Source organism: Quercus suber, unplaced genomic scaffold, assembly GCF_002906115.3.
Source record: "Quercus suber isolate HL8 unplaced genomic scaffold, Cork oak 2.0 scaffold_429, whole genome shotgun sequence".
NCBI lineage: Eukaryota > Viridiplantae > Streptophyta > Magnoliopsida > Fagales > Fagaceae > Quercus > Quercus suber.
In genome coordinates this window covers 607,901-625,145 of record NW_027069880.1, presented here as the reverse complement: position 1 = coordinate 625,145, position 17,245 = coordinate 607,901, and positions in this window count along the sequence as shown.

Below are 17,245 nucleotides of genomic sequence, written 5' to 3'. Positions count from 1 at the left end.
TAGTAGAAAACTTCCAAGCCAATTTGTCACTGCTTCTAGCGACTACTAGTAATGGAACATCTTGAATGTCAACTTTAATCTTTGGGGGAAACTCAAAGGGAGTGGCAGACCAATTCCAACCAAATGGAGCACATAGGTCCTTCAAAGTGAGGTTGGCCGAACCTTGAGGAAGAGGGCCTTGAAAACTCAATCTGATGGGACCACTATTTCACCAGCAGTTCAACCAGAAGTTAAGATTGCTCTTATGCCCTAGCACCAACTTAATCCCTTCTTTGAAGAAGAATTCGCCTTTCTTCAATCCTTTCCAGGTAGATGAACTTGGAAGTTTTGACTCATTTCTAGAATTAAACCGCTGCCTAGAGCAGTACTTGAATCTAAGGACTTTGGCCCATTGTGATTCCTTTTCGATGTGGAATCGCCAGTTGAGCTTAGCTAGGAGTGTTGTGTTTCTTCCTTTTGCAGATTGGAGACCCAAATCGCCTGACTCCTTGGGCTTGGTCACTTCATTCCAGTTGACCCAATGCATTTTCCTTGTATGATCTGAGGACCCCTAAAGAAAGTTCTTGATGACTCTATCTATGCCTTTGAGAATTTTATTGGGTAAAAAATTATTCTACATAACATAGCTAGGAATGGCTGAGGATGAAGCTTGAACAAGGACCATTCTGCCCGCCATGGAGACCAAATTGGCCTTCCAACTAGCAAGTTTCTTCTTTACCCTATCTAAAATGAAACCAAGGTCGTGCCTCTGCCTTCCCGAGTGCTTTATAGGAAATCCCAAGTACTTGCTGAGGTTGGTAGTTGAGTTAAAACCCAGCATGCTAGTTAATGCTTCTCTCTGATTAGGGTCGACATTAGGAGAAAAGAAAACACGGGACTTAGCTTCACTTACTTTTTGCCTATATTTTGCACAAAATTCATGAAGAACAGAATTGATGGCAGCACAATTTTCTAGGTTCGCATTGGCAAAGAGAACCAAATCATCAGCAAAAAAATAGGTGCGAGAAGGCCAGACCACTTCGAGAGGCTTTATCAGGGGTCCATAACTTGGCAGCACATTTTCCCTCAATCAAATGACCCAAGAATTCCATGCAAAGGATGAAAATGTAAGGGGAGAGGGGATTGCCTTGCCTAATACCTCTTAAGGGAAAAAAGGAGTCAAGACTACCACCATTAAAAAGAAGGGAGGTGGACACTGAGGTAATACAGCTCATGATTAGCTTAATGAGGTTATTCAGAAAATTAAAGTGAGTGAGCATCTCCTTAATAAAGCTCCACTCAATCTTGTCATAAGCTTTTTCTAAATCGATCTTGATGGCCATGACCCCATTATTTCCTTTGGCTCTCCCAATTGTGTGAATTAATTCTTGACAATGATTGCATTATCAACATCTCTCCTAACTGGAACAAAAGCAGCTTGGTATGGAGAGACAAGAGTGTCCAAGTGCGGTCTAATCCTGGCAACTATAATCTTGGTGATGATCTTATAAACTGAGTTGCATAAACTGATTGGTCTGTAGTTCCCAATAGTTTCCGGACCTTGTATCTTAGGGATGAGGACAATATGAGTCTTGTTGAGGTATTCGGGAACTTTCCTTTCAATGGAGACTTTTTTGACTTTCTTCCTCACTGAATCCCCCACAATGAGCCAAAATCTTTGGAAAAACCCAGCATGCAGCCCATCTGGCCTCAGGGCCTAATAAGGTTTCAAAGACCAAAGAGCCTCCTTAATTTCTTCAGTGGAGACCACAACATCTAGAGATTGCTTCTCTTCCTCTGAAAGTCGCACTTGCCACTGGTCCAAGCAAGGAGGGTTCCAAGAGACCACCATTTGAGTGGTGGTGTACAAGGCATTGAACCCTTTCCTAAAATACTCCATTACCTCCCTTTCCTCAATAAGCCATGCCTCCATTTCATCTTTAACTGCCGCAATGTGATTCTTTTTCCTCCGGCCAAGGGTAGATACATGATAAAAAATGTGTTCATATCCCCTTAGATCATCTAGTTCAGTCTAGACTTCAACATCCAGAGATCATGTTCTTGGTCCAAAATAGCCCCTAGCTCTTGTTGCAATTGGTTCTCAAGATTGATAAGGGAGGTGCTCGGGTTGTTGGACAGAGCCTTCTGGGTACCATAAATTCTAGCCAAAATCCTCCTTTTTTTTTTCTGATGGATGTTGCCAAAGTGGTTTCTATTCCATGCTATTGCATCCTACGAAAAACAATCAATAGACTTTGCCAATTCCCTGTTCCCATTCCAAGCCTTAGAAACAATGGTGGGAAAGGAGATATTGGAAAGCCAAAACTCTTGGAATCTGAAAGGCCTAGTGAACTTCACTAAACTGACTGGTAAAGCTTCCATGAGGACAGGACAGTGATCGGAGTGACACCTAGGGAGACGAGTTACTCTGGCATTCGGGTAAAGGATACACCATTTTGGGTTCATGAAGAATCTGTTTATTCTTTCCAGTATTAAATTACTGATATCTCTATTGTTAGTCCAAGTATATCTAGGACCAGAAAATCCCATATCAACCATATTGCATCCATCAAGGCACTCCTTGAAAGCCAGATATTGTTTAAAGTTCACACCTTTGCCTCCAAATTTATCCTCATCAATTAAAGGCTCACTGAAGTCTCCAGCCATGATCCACGACAATTTATGCAACTTATTAATAATCGCCTTAGATCTATCACCCCCCAATTTAGTCTCCATAACCACGAGGATGGCCGGATCATGCTCCTGAACTAGATCGCGAATATGGCCTTGAAAGTTAGGCTTCAGAGCACCTTTATTGTTCCAAATAATGATATTCATGATAAACTGGAGGTAGAAGGCCTTAGAGCACACATTAGTGGAAGGGAAAGGCTCCACTTCCCTCATCGAAGACCATCTGATCTTCAGCAAGCTTCTCGCCTTCACTGTCCAAGTATTGGGTTGGGAATTGGGCTCCCACATTGGCTTGAGGACTAATTTCCTAGTTCCCTTCATATCTCTCCTCGTGTGAGTAACTAGGAGCATCACTAGTAGAAAAGATTCTCTTTTCTCCAACGTGATGAGCACCGATTCTTCGATCACTCTTATTTCCAACATTTTTCCCGTTCTCGGCATTGGTCGTCACTGAGAATTTGAAGGTGGTGCTAGCAAACTACTTGGGGTCAAAGCAAGGTGAAGGGGGTGAGGTGGGAGAAAGGGTGGTGAGTTTCCTAGCTAGGCCTTCCAAGCAAGAGGTGGCGGCGCTCTTGGAGGGTGTATCAGAAGCTAAGTTCCTTGCAACTGTCTTCTTGTCCTTCACAAAGGAGGGATAGGATTTGTGTACTCGGTGAGATAGGCCTGGGCTTATATCCTGCTTCTTACTAAAAACAACATCTTTAGTGCTTTCAAAAGGCAACCTGTTCATAGTTGCCCCATTAAAGAAGACATGGCTAGCTAGGGGGCATTTTCCTTCTTGGGACAAAATTGTCCTCTTAACACATTTCCCTTAATTTCACCTTTTATTTCCTACCAAATCTTATTTTACTATTCACTTTCCTTCACTTTACCAATAAAAAAAAAGTATCACATGGTTAGTGAGAAAAAGTATCACATAGTTGGCGAAAAGAAAAGGACAAAGTTGCCCTCTTAAAGAAGACACGGCTAGCCAGGGGGCATTTTCCTTCTTGGGACAAAATTGTCCTCTTAACACATAAAAAAAAAAAAAAAAAAAAAAAGCTCAATTTCTTCCCCTTTTCCAATATCAAAGAAAATAAGGAAGGAAGAAATGTCAATGAAGGATTAAGAAATTATTAAACAAGGTACCACTATTGTATTTTATTTGATTCATAGTCATTTTTAAAGATTAAGTGAGCTTGAGGTTTTAGAAGCCCACATTTTCCCCCCATTCTTGGTCACGGCCCCAGCCTTAGGATTGGAGATTTTACGTGGCACGCTTTTGCTAGATGAAGGACCACCAACTGGTAAATTTGTTCACTCCACAAATTCTGGAGTCAAGTGGAATGGAGGAGTCTAAGTCAGGCTGCTAGCACCCTCAGTACCATTCCTCGTACCATGACCTGTCCTTATCCCTTTCTGTCCATATCTTCTCCTACTCACAATCATGCAAGGACCATATTGTCATGCATTATGCGTGTCAACATCATACATCTTTCGGTGTTCTGCATTTTCGTCACCAGCACCATTTGCCTGGCTCTCTTGAACTTCCACCGTCGGTGCCAACAGTCCCTTCTCCTTTTAGATAGTGTAAGGACAAGCATCAACCTTATGCCCTATTCTGCCACACAAAAAACACAATCTTTGGATACCCTCGTATGTTACCACTTGCTCAAAATGGCTGATAAGAATGAAGTTGATTAGGGGCCTGTTGATATCAATCTGGACATATAGCCTAGCGTATTTGCCACACGCCTCCATGGCCGTATGAGAATCAATCCTTAATACCTTGCCAATATATTCACCGATTTCCTTAAGCACCTCTGTTTCATATAGCTCGATGGGGAGCTCATTAAGTCTGATCCAAACTGCAATTAAAGAAACATTTGCCGTCGATGGCTTGAAGAATGGCTCCCACGGTCTCAAGGAGAGGAAGTGGTCTCCTACAAACCATGGGCCCCTCTTAATCACCATCTCTAGATCTTCCTTGGAGTATAATCTGACTAAGAAGAAACCATAGCCAAGGTCAATACAATCCATCCTCCCTTCAGGTCTCCATAGTTGGTTCAACTTGCTTTGCATATAGCTAAGACCCACTGTTCTCCCAACTAGCTTAACAATGATGGCCTTTGACTAGGGACCTCTTGTACGCCGATTTGTTTCCTTAGATAGTTTGATTTTCAATTGCCCCTCATGGACGGAGATGGAGGCCTCACCATTCTCATCATCGGTATCCACGTCCTCATCCATGTGATCAGTCAAGTCGAACGCTTGTGCAAAAGCTCTTGGTATTTCCCCCACAAGCTTATCCTTGAAGGATGTTTTAACAGTGAACTCAGGAGCTTGGTTACTCGACGAGGGTGAGCTTGCCCGAGATCTGCTGTTAAACTCCGCATGATTGATATCTTTAACCTTTTTATTGCTCCGGGCCAGTTCAGCTTCTTCCTCTCTAGAGAGCTTTCGTGGATGCATTTTTTTTGCTACTAGGATGTCTTTCTAGACAATTCACAACACAGTTTTTACAGAACTAAAAACCACAAGAGACTAGTAAATTTTTTTTTCATTTTTTCATAAAAGATTCTTAAATGGTCACATGGTTAGCGTGAAAAAGTATCACATAGTTGGCGAAAAAAAAGGACAAAATTGTCCTCTTAACACATTTCCCTCAATTTCACCTTTTATTTCCTACCAAATCTTATTTTACTATTCACTTTCCTTCACTTTACCAATATATATATATATATTTTACCAATATTTAATATAAAAAAAAAAAAAAAAAAAAAAAAAAGCTCAATTTCTTCCCCTTTTCCAATATCAAAGAAAATAAGGAAGGAAGAAATGTCAATGAAGGATTAAGAAATTATTAAACAAGGTACCGCTATTGTATTTTATTTGATTCATAGTCATTTTTAAAGATTAAGTGAGCCTGAGGTTTTAGAAGCCCACATTTTCCCCCCATTCTTGGTCACGGCCCCAGCCTTAGGATTAGAGATTTTACGTGGCACGCTTTTGCTAGATGAAGGACCACCAACTGGTAAATATGTTCGCTCCGCAAATTCTGGAGTCAAGTGGAATGGAGGAGTCCAAGTCTGGCTGCTAGCACCCTCAGTACCATTCCCCGTACCATGACCTGTCCTTATCCCTTTCTGTCCATATCTTCTCCTACTCACAATCATCCAAGGACCATATTGTCATGCATTATGCGTGTCAACATCATACATCTTCTGGTGTTCTGCATTTCCGTCACCGGCACCATTTGCCTGGCTCTCTTGAACTTCCTCCGTCGGTGCTAATGGTCCCTTCTCCTTTTAGATAGTGTAAGGACAAGCATCAACCTTATGCCCTATTCTGCCACACGAAAAACACAATCTTTGGATACCCTCGTATGTTACCACTTGCTCAAAATGGTTGATAAGAATGGAGTTGATTAGGGGCCTGTTGATATCAATCTGGACATATAGCCTAGCGTATTTGCCACACGCCTCCATGGCCGTATGAGAATCAATCCTTAATACCTTGCCAATATATTCACCGATTTCCTTAAGCACCTATATTTCATATAGCTCGATGGGGAGCTCATTAAGTCTGATCCAAACTGCGATTAAAGAAACATTTGCCGCCAATGGCTTGAAGAATGGCTCCCACGGTCTCAAGGAGAGGAAGTGGTCTCCTACAAACCATGGGCCCCTCTTAATCACCATCTATAGATCTTCCTTGGAGTATAATCTGACTAAGAAGAAACCATAGCCAAGGTCAATACAATCCATCCTCCCTTCAGGTCTCCATAGTTGGTTCAACTTGCTTCGCATATAGCTAAGACCCACTGTTCTCCCAACTAGCTTAACAATGATGGCCTTTGACCAGGGACCTCTTGTACGCCACTTTGTTTCCTTAGATAGTTTGATTTTCAATTGCCCCTCATGGATAGAGGTGGAGGCCTCACCATTCTCATCGTCGGAATCCACGTCCTCATCCATGTGGTCAGTCAAGTCGAACGCTTGTGCAAAAGCTCTTGGTATTTCCCCCACAAGCTTATCCTTGAAGGATGTTTTGACAATGAACTTAGGAGCTTGGTTACCCGACGAGGGTGAGCTTACCCGAGATCTGCTGTTAAACTCCGCATGATTGATATCTTTAACCTTTTTATTGCTCCAGGCCAGTTCAGCTTCTTCCTCTCTAGAGAGCTTTCGTGGATGCATTTTTTTTTTTTGCTAGTAGGATGTCTTTCTAGACAATTCACAACACAGTTTTTACAGAACTAAAAACCACAAGAGACTAGTAAATTTTTTTTTCATTTTTTCATAAAAGATTCTTAAATGGTCACATGGTTAGCGTGAAAAAGTATCACATAGTTGGCGAAAAGAAAAGGACAAAATTGCCTTATTAAAGAAGACACGGCTGGCCAGGGGGCATTTTCCTTCTTAGGACAAAATTGTCCTCTTAACACATTTCTCTCAATTTCACCTTTTCTTTCCTACCAAATCTTATTTTACTATTCACTTTCCTTCACTTTACCAATATATATATATATATATATAAGAAAGAAAAAAGTATCACATGGTTAGCGTGAAAAAGTATCACATAGTTGGCGAAAAGAAAAAGACAAAATTGCCCTCTTAAAGAAGACACGGCTGGCCAGGGGGCATTTTCCTTCTCGGGACAAAATTGTCCTCTTAACACATTTCCCTCAATTTCACATTTTATTTCCTACCAAATCTTATTTTACTAATATTTTACTATTCACTTTCCTTCACTTTACCACTATTTCAAAAATAAAAAAAACTCAATTTCTTCCCCTTTTCCAATATTAAAGAGAATAAGGAAGGAAGAAATGTCAATGAAGGATTAAGAAATTATTAAACAAGGTACCACTATTGTATTTTATTTGATTCATAGTCATATTTAAAGATAAGTTAAAATTAATATGATGTTAATTTTTATTTTTGATACATTTATATTGTAGCACCAATGGATGGGAATGTAGTTGCAAGTGAGACTTAATACTTTGCTCCAAAAGATTGCTTTGACTTAAATGAACCACTTCAAGAAGGTATTATAATTTTATTTTATTTGTGATATTACATTTCATTTATCATAGGATATTTTTAAACTCTTGTTTTAATATAGCGCCAAAATTAATATGATATTAATTTTTATTTCTAATACATGTAGTATAGCACCAATGGATGAGAATGTAGTTGCAAGTGAGACTCACTACTTTACTCCAAAAAATTGTTTTAACTTAAATGAACCCTTCAAGAAGGTATTATTATTTTATTTTACTTGTAAGTTAACATATCATTTATCATAGAATAAGATGTTTATATTTTAAACTCTTTTTTTAATATAACACCAATGGATGACAATGTAATGCAAGTGAGACTTGTCAATTTGTTCTAATTAATTGTTTTGACTTAAATGAATTGTCTCAAGAAGGTATTATTATTTTCATTTTATTTGTAATATATAATTCATATATCATATAATATGATGTTGATTTTTTTTTTTTTTTAATTTTTGTTTTAATATAGCAGAAGTTGATGATGATTTGATTGCAAGTGAGGTACATGGAAGTGTTTCAAAGAATTGTGTTGAATTAAATGAGCTTCTAAATGATGGAAAAAATAATAATACTTGTGGAAATGAAATAATTGTCCAATAGATGAAATGGGAGTTATTGAAGAACATGAAGATATAAATTCAATAGAAAATGAGTTTGAGCCTTTTGTTGGTCAATATTTTTCTAGTGAAGAAGAAGCTTTCATTTTCTATAGAAATTATGCAAATCAATATGGTTTTACAATTTAAAAAGGTTGTACTGAGAAAAAAAAAAAGGAGAAATAGTAAGATGTGATTTCTTTTGTCACCGACGAGATAAACAACCACTAAAAATAGTGGATCCATCTAGGGAGCAACGAAATAGGAAGTTTTTAAAATGTGGATATAAAGCTCATCTAAGTATCATTTTGCAAAAGTCATTTGATATTTTTCCTCGAGAATGGCATGTCACTAAGTTTGTTGTCGACCACAATCATGATTTGTTCTCCCCTTCAAAAGTGCGATTTATTCCAATCGAGTTACCACTATAGATGATGAAAAACACATTTTCTTATTGAAAGCTAGACTTTCAATTAGAGAGGTAATGTGTGTTATGGAACTTGAGAGGCATTTGAAACATGGATAACTTCCATTTTTTCAAAGGGACATTCGTAATCTTTATGTGAAAATGAGGAGGAAGAATGCAAAGTTGCAAAAGAAGAGAACTCTAGATTCCAATATGCATTTTATAACCGATGAAGAAAATAGATTGGAGCATATTTTTTGGTCACTTACTCATTGCTTTGATTGGTACCAAAAATATAGAGATGTTGTTGTTTTTTATACTACTTAGAGCATCCGCATCCGCATCCGGATCTCATATCTCATCTTATTTTACAATCCCAAAAAGCTACTTTATCACTTATACCATACCATTTTTCAATACACCCAACATCCCAACTTCTATTTTCCTATTCTACTTATTAAAATAATATTTTTACACCATAAAATAATATACCCTAAAACCCAAATAAAAGCAAAAACCCATTACCCAAATAACCTCTACAACCACCTGCTACTACCACTACCACGAAGAACATACCCAAACTGTTGTTTTCTTGAAACCCCAGAAACACCAGCCAAAACTCATGGGCTTTGAAACCTAGAAACCCATAGATTAACAAAATTAAAATCCAAATCAAACCCATAAATTAACCCAGAACTCCAAACCCACCGATCCACCACGATCCTCAGCCCCAGAGCCACCACGACTCGCCATGATCCACACCGATTCAAAAAAATCGGACTCCATTTCCAAATCAATCGAGCCAACACACACACACACAAACGATTCACAAAAATTGGGTTCATTCCCTCAAATCTAAATCAATCAACTCACATTAATTCACACAAATTTTCGATTATATCAAGAATTTCTCCCAACACCCAAACCAAAATAGAAACAAAAAAACCCACAATATTTTTGTCTCACACACCAAACAGTCAAAAGCAAACCTTGCAACCCACAGTCAAAAAACAACCAACACCACCACCACCACCCTCTCCGCCCATCAACACCACAAAAAAAAAAAAAAAAAAAAAAAACAGAGCAACCCATAGTAAAAAATCAGACCCACCACCGCCGAAGCAAGAAAGTGGATTCGCCGCTGGAAAGCTTGAAGGAAGTTGATTTTGTTGACCCACGCGGAGAAGGAAAAATGAAAGAGAGAGAGAGAGTTGCTAGAGAAGGAAAAAAACGAAGACCCACCCACCACCGATCTAGAGACCCACCATCGATCTAGAAACCTAACGCTGATCTAAAGAGTTGCCGGAGAGAGTGAAGATATTATCGGTAAATGATCTAGAGAGTGAAGAATCAGAGAGCAGAAAGAAAGAGAGAGAAAAGAAAGAGAAAAAATGAGAGAGGAGAGAGAAATTACTGGGTTAAAATGAGAGAGGAGAGACAAATGAGAGTATTAAAAAAAAAAAATTTATGCAATTCAACTACAGTACCATCTTACATTTGAGATGGTACTGTAGCTATATCTCAAATTTTTTTTTAGCATTTTAGCATATGACATTCCCGTTGCTGGGGTTTTTTGGGCTTGTATGCCAAAATTTGGCATAAAGCAAGCCCAATGCGGATGCTCTTATAAGGTGAATGCTTATTATGGACGCACCCCTAATTTCGTCTCATCCTCCTCTTAGAAGGTGGTGGGTCCTTAGGTTTTGTTGCTCATTGGGTCCTTGGCAACATGACTCTTGTGTGCTTGTGTATCTAAGGTGGGGTGTGTATATTTGAGTCTCTTTTTCTTATTTTTATTTCAAGAGTTGCCACCAACCATTAGTTTTATATTAGGTGTGATTGGTCACCTAGATGTCTAATTTATTTTAAGTTACCAAATTAACTAAACCAAATTTTAAGGGTTCATTAATTAAGGTAAACCAAAAGTTTTTGAACCAAAAATCGTGGACTCGGAAGTTTGTCTACGCGTGGGAAAGGTGTTAGGTTCCCTACAATGCCTATCCAAAGATAGTACCTCATTTTAATTTACTCCATCACTAACTTTTTATGAAGAAATATAATACTTGGCATTTTGATTTTTTTTTTTTTTTTGAAAAGTTTTTTGTAAACAATATACATATATATACATTTGAGTAAATATTTATGTGTGAATAGTAACTCCAACAATATATACAATCAAAACATGTAATATATGTACATAAGTAACATATGACAGGAAGAGCATATGAATACGCTATACAATAGTATGTGAATATCTATTTATTACATAATTCGCATGTGAATACTATAACTATACAAAATAAATACAAAGAGGGTGGTTGGAAGAATAGCACCTTGTTGTCATCTACCAATTTCTCGTTTTTTATTCATGCAAAAAGATGACAAAAAGAAACTTATTAGTGCAAAGAATTTTTAGAGACAATGTAAGCCTATAGGATGTTCAAAGACTCAAGAAAATGAGCCTTGAACACAAATCCACAAATTACATCTATTCTAAGAAAAGCTTGAAGAGAAAAGTTACCACCTTAACTTTGATATTTTGGAAAAAAGTATATTTTTCTTAGAAAAGATTTTATTATTAAATGAAAAAAAAAATTTGACTTGGTAAGAATTATTTCAAGAAAACACTCTCTTTTTTAAAACTCCTCTTTTGAAAACATGTATTTTTTTTTTTTTTTGGGAAGCATTTTTTTGAAAGCATATTGAGAATACACATTTTTAAAAACATTGGAAAACGTTTTTTTTATACTATTATTTAAGGAGTTTCTTCTGTTTGGGATCCTCATTTTTTTGGTTTAAAAATGTCTCTACACCGCTATGTTTAAGTAAAGACAAAACTAAAGGATAATCTGGTAGAATACAATTCTTACTCCTACAAAAACATTGCCTAAAAAATAGAGTCACTCTCCTATTGATTTTCAAATTGCATTTTTTTACTAAGTGACTATTTCTTAAGATTATAAATAAATTCATAAATAATTCCCATTAAAAAATTATTAAGAAAAAAAGAATTAATAACATGAAATCCTTTTCTATTAAAAAAAAAAATTAATGCCCTTCAATTGTTGGTAGAGGGAAATTTCAAACAATTGAGCTATTACTAAAAAAAAACATTATATTACAGCTAAAATATTGTGTTTACATATTTTTAGTGTCAAACCATCACAACTCAAAAATAAGGTTGAATTATTATTGTAGGGACTCAATTTGCGTTTGACCCTGAGTATGAATGGGTTTCCAGCCCAACAAGGCCAAACAATAAATTTGTAGAGAGTGGGTTAAAGGTTTAGGCACTGGCCGTCGTTCATCAAGTATGAACTCTCTTTTATAAAAGAAAATACTTAGAGTTTATTTACAACTGGGGGGATGCTCCTCGGCCCGTGGCCGAGGAGCCCCTTTTCTTCTCCTTCTTTCCCACCTTTCTTTTTTACTTTACTTGCTTTTCTTATATAGTCTTCATCTTCCTATCTCCTTCTTCCATCTGTTGATCATCCATTCGCCTCTCTTCTGGCCGTCTGTCCCATCAGAGGCCTTATCGGTACTCAAGTGGTTCATTCTGATCAACGTTACCCTGCTAAGGGGTTATATCCCCATTAATGCGGCTAGAGGGGTTAGGTGAATACATTAAGTGTGATTGTGACAGCTTGCTCTGGGCTTGTCCCCTCCCAAAAATTATCCTTAGTATGCTGAGGACGAAGAGGTCCTCAGCGTGGGTCAAAAAAGAGGCTTTCTCCAACTTAGCCTTGGCTGGTCAGTCTTCCTCGGCACTGGCCTTGGGCCTACTACGCGATGGGCTGTGGCTGTCAGGCCCACGGGCCCCACAATAGCCCCTCAAAACCCTGCTGCACGTTCCCCCGGACAGGGAGGAGGGTTTTGATACCCACGGGCCCTCCTAGGCAAATTGCCCCACTTCGGTTTGTGCTAATGCTGGTGACTTTTCGACTGCTCGATGCGCGTTTTTTGCGTTTCAAGACTTAATGTGTGCCCACATTAAATTTTGGCGGCACCACGTTTCTCACTTTCAACGGTGTGATGGTAATCGTTCGGTGGGGATCTCCTGCTTTTATGGGCAGGCAGTTACATTTAGGGAACCTAAGGGGGAGTATAAGTACCTGTTTGAACCGCCTGGTTTCCTCATTTTCGCGCTTACAATCATTGATGCGTATGACTTGAGTCTAGTTCAACTTGCACACTACTTGAAGAGAATCGTCATATTTCTGTAAGTCTTCTTCTTCCAGTGACCCCAAATTTCCTTGATTCTACTTCTCCTTTTCTTCTTTTGGAACTTTCAGTCGTCCTTGGGGAATGGGTAAGTTTAAGAAGTTGGTTGAGTCCGACAAGATGATGAACAAATTCATTGTCGACTATGGGATACCCAATAATGTGAGTTTGAAGTACTGTGAAGAAGGGGAGTGGTACATTAAGAGGAGAGAGGGTGAAATCGTGATCCCGATAGTTGCTTTCGTAGAGGGAGGGATGAGAATCCCTATAAGGCCGGTGACCCTCAATTACCTTAGGCATTTTCGCCTGGCTCCTACCCAGTGCGCCGTGAATGTATTTAGGATATTAGGGTATGTAGATATCTTGAATGAGAAAATGGGGCTGAGACTGACTCACCACGATGTGAACTGGTGCTATAACCTTCATCACCTGAGGGGTAAGACGTACTATATGAAGACAAGGGACGATAATATTCGTCTCATCCAGTGTCTTCCTGATTCCAATAAGGGGTTGACTCAAGATTTCCTCATAGTGTCGGGGGAATGGCACAACGGTTTTCATTGCCCAACAGTAGAGGGGGAGCCAGGTAGGGTATCCGAAGTAGGAGACAATCTAGGTTTCAGTATTTTTATTTTTATAGCTATACATCCGCTTTGGTTTATTAACCACAGGAGTTTCACTTTTCTTTTCGCAGATCCGCACGCCTTTGCACGTCATTTCCACCTGGTTAACAAAGCGGATTTGGAAACCGTTCTCAGGTCGAACCTTTTCCTGAACGCAACTAATAACCAGGTCAGAGCTGCTCATCAAATCCTCGGATGCGACCCAACTCAGAAATCATTCCCAGTCCCGAAGCACGTAATTAGAGCTCGTGACCCTCGGCTTACACAGATTACCGTGGTGGAGGACGGTTTTGCATTTTCCGAGGGGTCTTATATACCTGAAGGCATTTCGCTAGCAGGTCCCTCCTCATCCCAACAAGTAACGGTGGCCAAGGAAGGACTATCTAAGAAGGCAAGGGAGGTGGTTGAACTGAGTTCTTCTGAGGACGAATATAGTGTATTCAACTTAGCTGATTAGTCCGAGGATCCCTCTGGTGATCTAGGAGACCCTCATTTGTCCGAAACCGATCTCCGATCCCTAAGAGTTGGTACCCAGGCTGAGATGGATTTAAAAAGACAGCCCCAAACCAATCTTCTTGACCTGCTAGAAGGCGGTTCCAAGAAGGGTGCACCGGAAGAGTCGCAGCCCCAGCCCCCAGCACTTCCGCCCCAGATTTTGACTGTGCACACCAGGTCATCCTCTGACCCACAGTATCAGACCTTTAAACCGAGTCTCATGACCCGAAGAGGAAAAGACCTTCCAAGGGTAAGGAGCCTATGGATGGGAGCAAATCCCATTCCTCGCCCGAGGAGGGTAGACTTCGCAGGCCTCCAAAGCAACTGAAGCTCGGTGGTCAATGGAAAGGTAAGAAGACCATCCAGCAGTCCGAGGCTCAAGCCTGGCTGCCCGCTGCCATGCTCCATGATCAGCCCCTGATGGATAACGCCTCGATGCAGGAATCTCAAGGAGCCGAAGGGGCTCTTGTAGCCAATGCCCTGGAGAAATCTCTTCTTCTTCCCACTGACATGGCCGAGCTAAGAAATATGAGTGGGTCAGAGGTTGTCCTTGACCTTAAGAAATACCTAGGCATGGTGGGTCCTTTGGCACCCATTTACTTTATTCGAATTTTGTCGCTTAGTACCTTCCTTTCTTTTCATGGAGTTACTTGTTTTCATTGGCAGGCTATCCAGGCTCTTTTCAGGTTAGATGAGGAGATCGATGGTCAGAGTAATGCCTTAGCGCAAGAGCGTGACAAGTTCTTGGAAGCTACTAATACCCTCAAGAGATCTGAGGCCGACCTAAAAAAGGCGACCGAGGATCTGGAGGAGATGACGAAGGCCAGGGACGCTGCTGCCTCCGACCTAGCCGTGGCCAGGAAGCAAGCTGAGGATCAAACTAATCGCTTACAAGACATTGAGGGTCAACTACAGACTGCCAAAGGGGACATTGCCTATATGAGGGAAAAGCTGACCGTGGCAATCCATGAGAAAGGTGTTGCCGAGTATGCCAGGGACGAGGCTGTGAGAGCCAAAGACGAGGCGGTATTTGCAAAAATAGATGCTGAGCGCTCTGTAGAACAGGCAGAGGAGGAGGCATTCGCAGATGGGGTGGCTAAGACTAAAGCCATCCTTCGGGCTCAAGTTCCTACAGTGTGCAGGCATTACTGTTCTCAGACTTGGCATGAAGCCCTCAACCAAGCAGGGGTTGATGCCTCATCTGACCCTAGGAGGGAGGATAGGGTATATTACCCTATTGCAATTCGCGAGACTACCCCTGCTGCTCCTGAGGAGGGGTCCTCATTACCAGCGGTTGAGAGTCACGATAAGACCGCCGAGGATATATCTTTAACTGACCAACCATCCGAGGAGATTGAACCCCAGAGGACGTTGGGGGGAGTTAGAGCCGAGGGTCATGAAATACCACAAGATGTGGCGAGGCCTCATGCGGACCCTTCGATTCAAAGCCCTTAGGCCTTGGCTAAAGCCTTTTAATTTGCTTATCGAATTAATTTGCCTACTGAGTTGGGGAGACTAGTATACGACATAGGATAATTTTGTTTATTTTCTCTTTTATCTTCTCGTTTATCTCATTTTGTTTCTTGCCTCAGTGGCGTTGTAAGGAAGTTGTATACTTTCCGTTTGAACTGAATACTTAATACTTTGCTTCCAACTAATGATATTTTCTTTTATTTGCTTTACTATAATATTCTGCTCTATATTCGTATCCTATTCTGGAGTTAGCCTCATGAAATAATCTGTTTCCTTCAAATATAAATCTAAAAACCGTATTATACCTTGACTCTAAGTAACGCTTTGGTTTTCTCCAGATAGTTATTTTCTCCATGGGTTTGAGTCGAGGACCATGCAATACCCTGGTTATGTCTAGTACTTTTATTTTTCTATAAGTATCTAGTTTTCCATAGGTTTGGGTCCGAGGACCATACAATACCTTGGTTCTGTCTAGTACTTCTATTTTTCTATAAGGGTCCGTTTGGTTCCCGTAAAATATTTTCCGGAAAATACTTATTTTCCGGAAATGCTATTTTCCGGAAAAGAAAAATATTTTCAAGTGTTTGGTTATATTATGAAAATTGTTGTGGAAAATATTTTCATGTGTTTGGTTCTATTAGGAAAATGCTATTTTCCTACAATTTTTTCCGACAGCAGATTCCGGCAACAACAACACAGCAACAACAACAACAACAACAACAACAACATCCGGCGACAACAACAACAACAACGCAAATTCCGGCAACAACAACACAAATTTCGGCGACAACAACAACAACAACAACAATTCTCATTCCTCAGCTCCCAAACAAATATTAACATCATTCCTTAGTCCACAGCCACAAAAATACAAAACCCAAAGACAAAAAATCATCAACAACAACAATCAAACTTAAAAAAAAAAAACTGAGAAATCGAGGAAGAGGGAGCGACGGGTCTGGGTCTGGGTCTGGGTAGACGGTGGAGCGATGCTGCGATTGTAATGAATCGAGGAAGAGGGAGCGACGTTGGGTCGAGGAAGATGGCGCGGTGCGATGGCCCGATCGAGGAGGCGATGGGTCTGGGTCGAGCGGCGTTGGAGCGATCGGCGCGGTGTTGCGATTTCCCTTTGATTGATCGGCGCGGTGCGATGGCGAGGTGCGAGACTGGTGCGATGGCGCAGTTCGTGGGTTTGTCGGTTCGTGGCGCTGGCGAAGCCGAAGGCTCGTGAACGCCGACGATAGGCTGTGGCGTTGGTTCGTTCTCTCTCTCACTCGGTTTGGTTCTTCCTTCCTCTCTCTCTCTCTCTCTCTCTCTCTCTCTCTCTCTCTTTCCAGAAACACTTTGAAGTGAAAATAGGTACTGAAAATGATTTCAGTTGGGTAACGGAAAATTTGGAAGTGATTTTCCAGAAAATAGAATTTTTCGGAACAGCCAAACACGCGAAAATGTGGAAAACCATTTCCGGAAATGATTTACTCCCAATTCAAACACAGCCTAAGTATCTAGTTTTCCATAGGTTTGGGTCTGAGGACCATGCAATACCTTGGTTCTGTCTAGTACTTCTATTTTTCTATAAGTATCTAGTTTTCCATAGGTTTGGGTCCGAGGACCATGCAATACCTTGGTTCTGTCTAGTACTTTTATTTTTCTATAAGTATCTAGTTTTCCATAGGTTTGGGTCCGAGGACCATGCAATACCTTGGTTCTGTCTAGTACT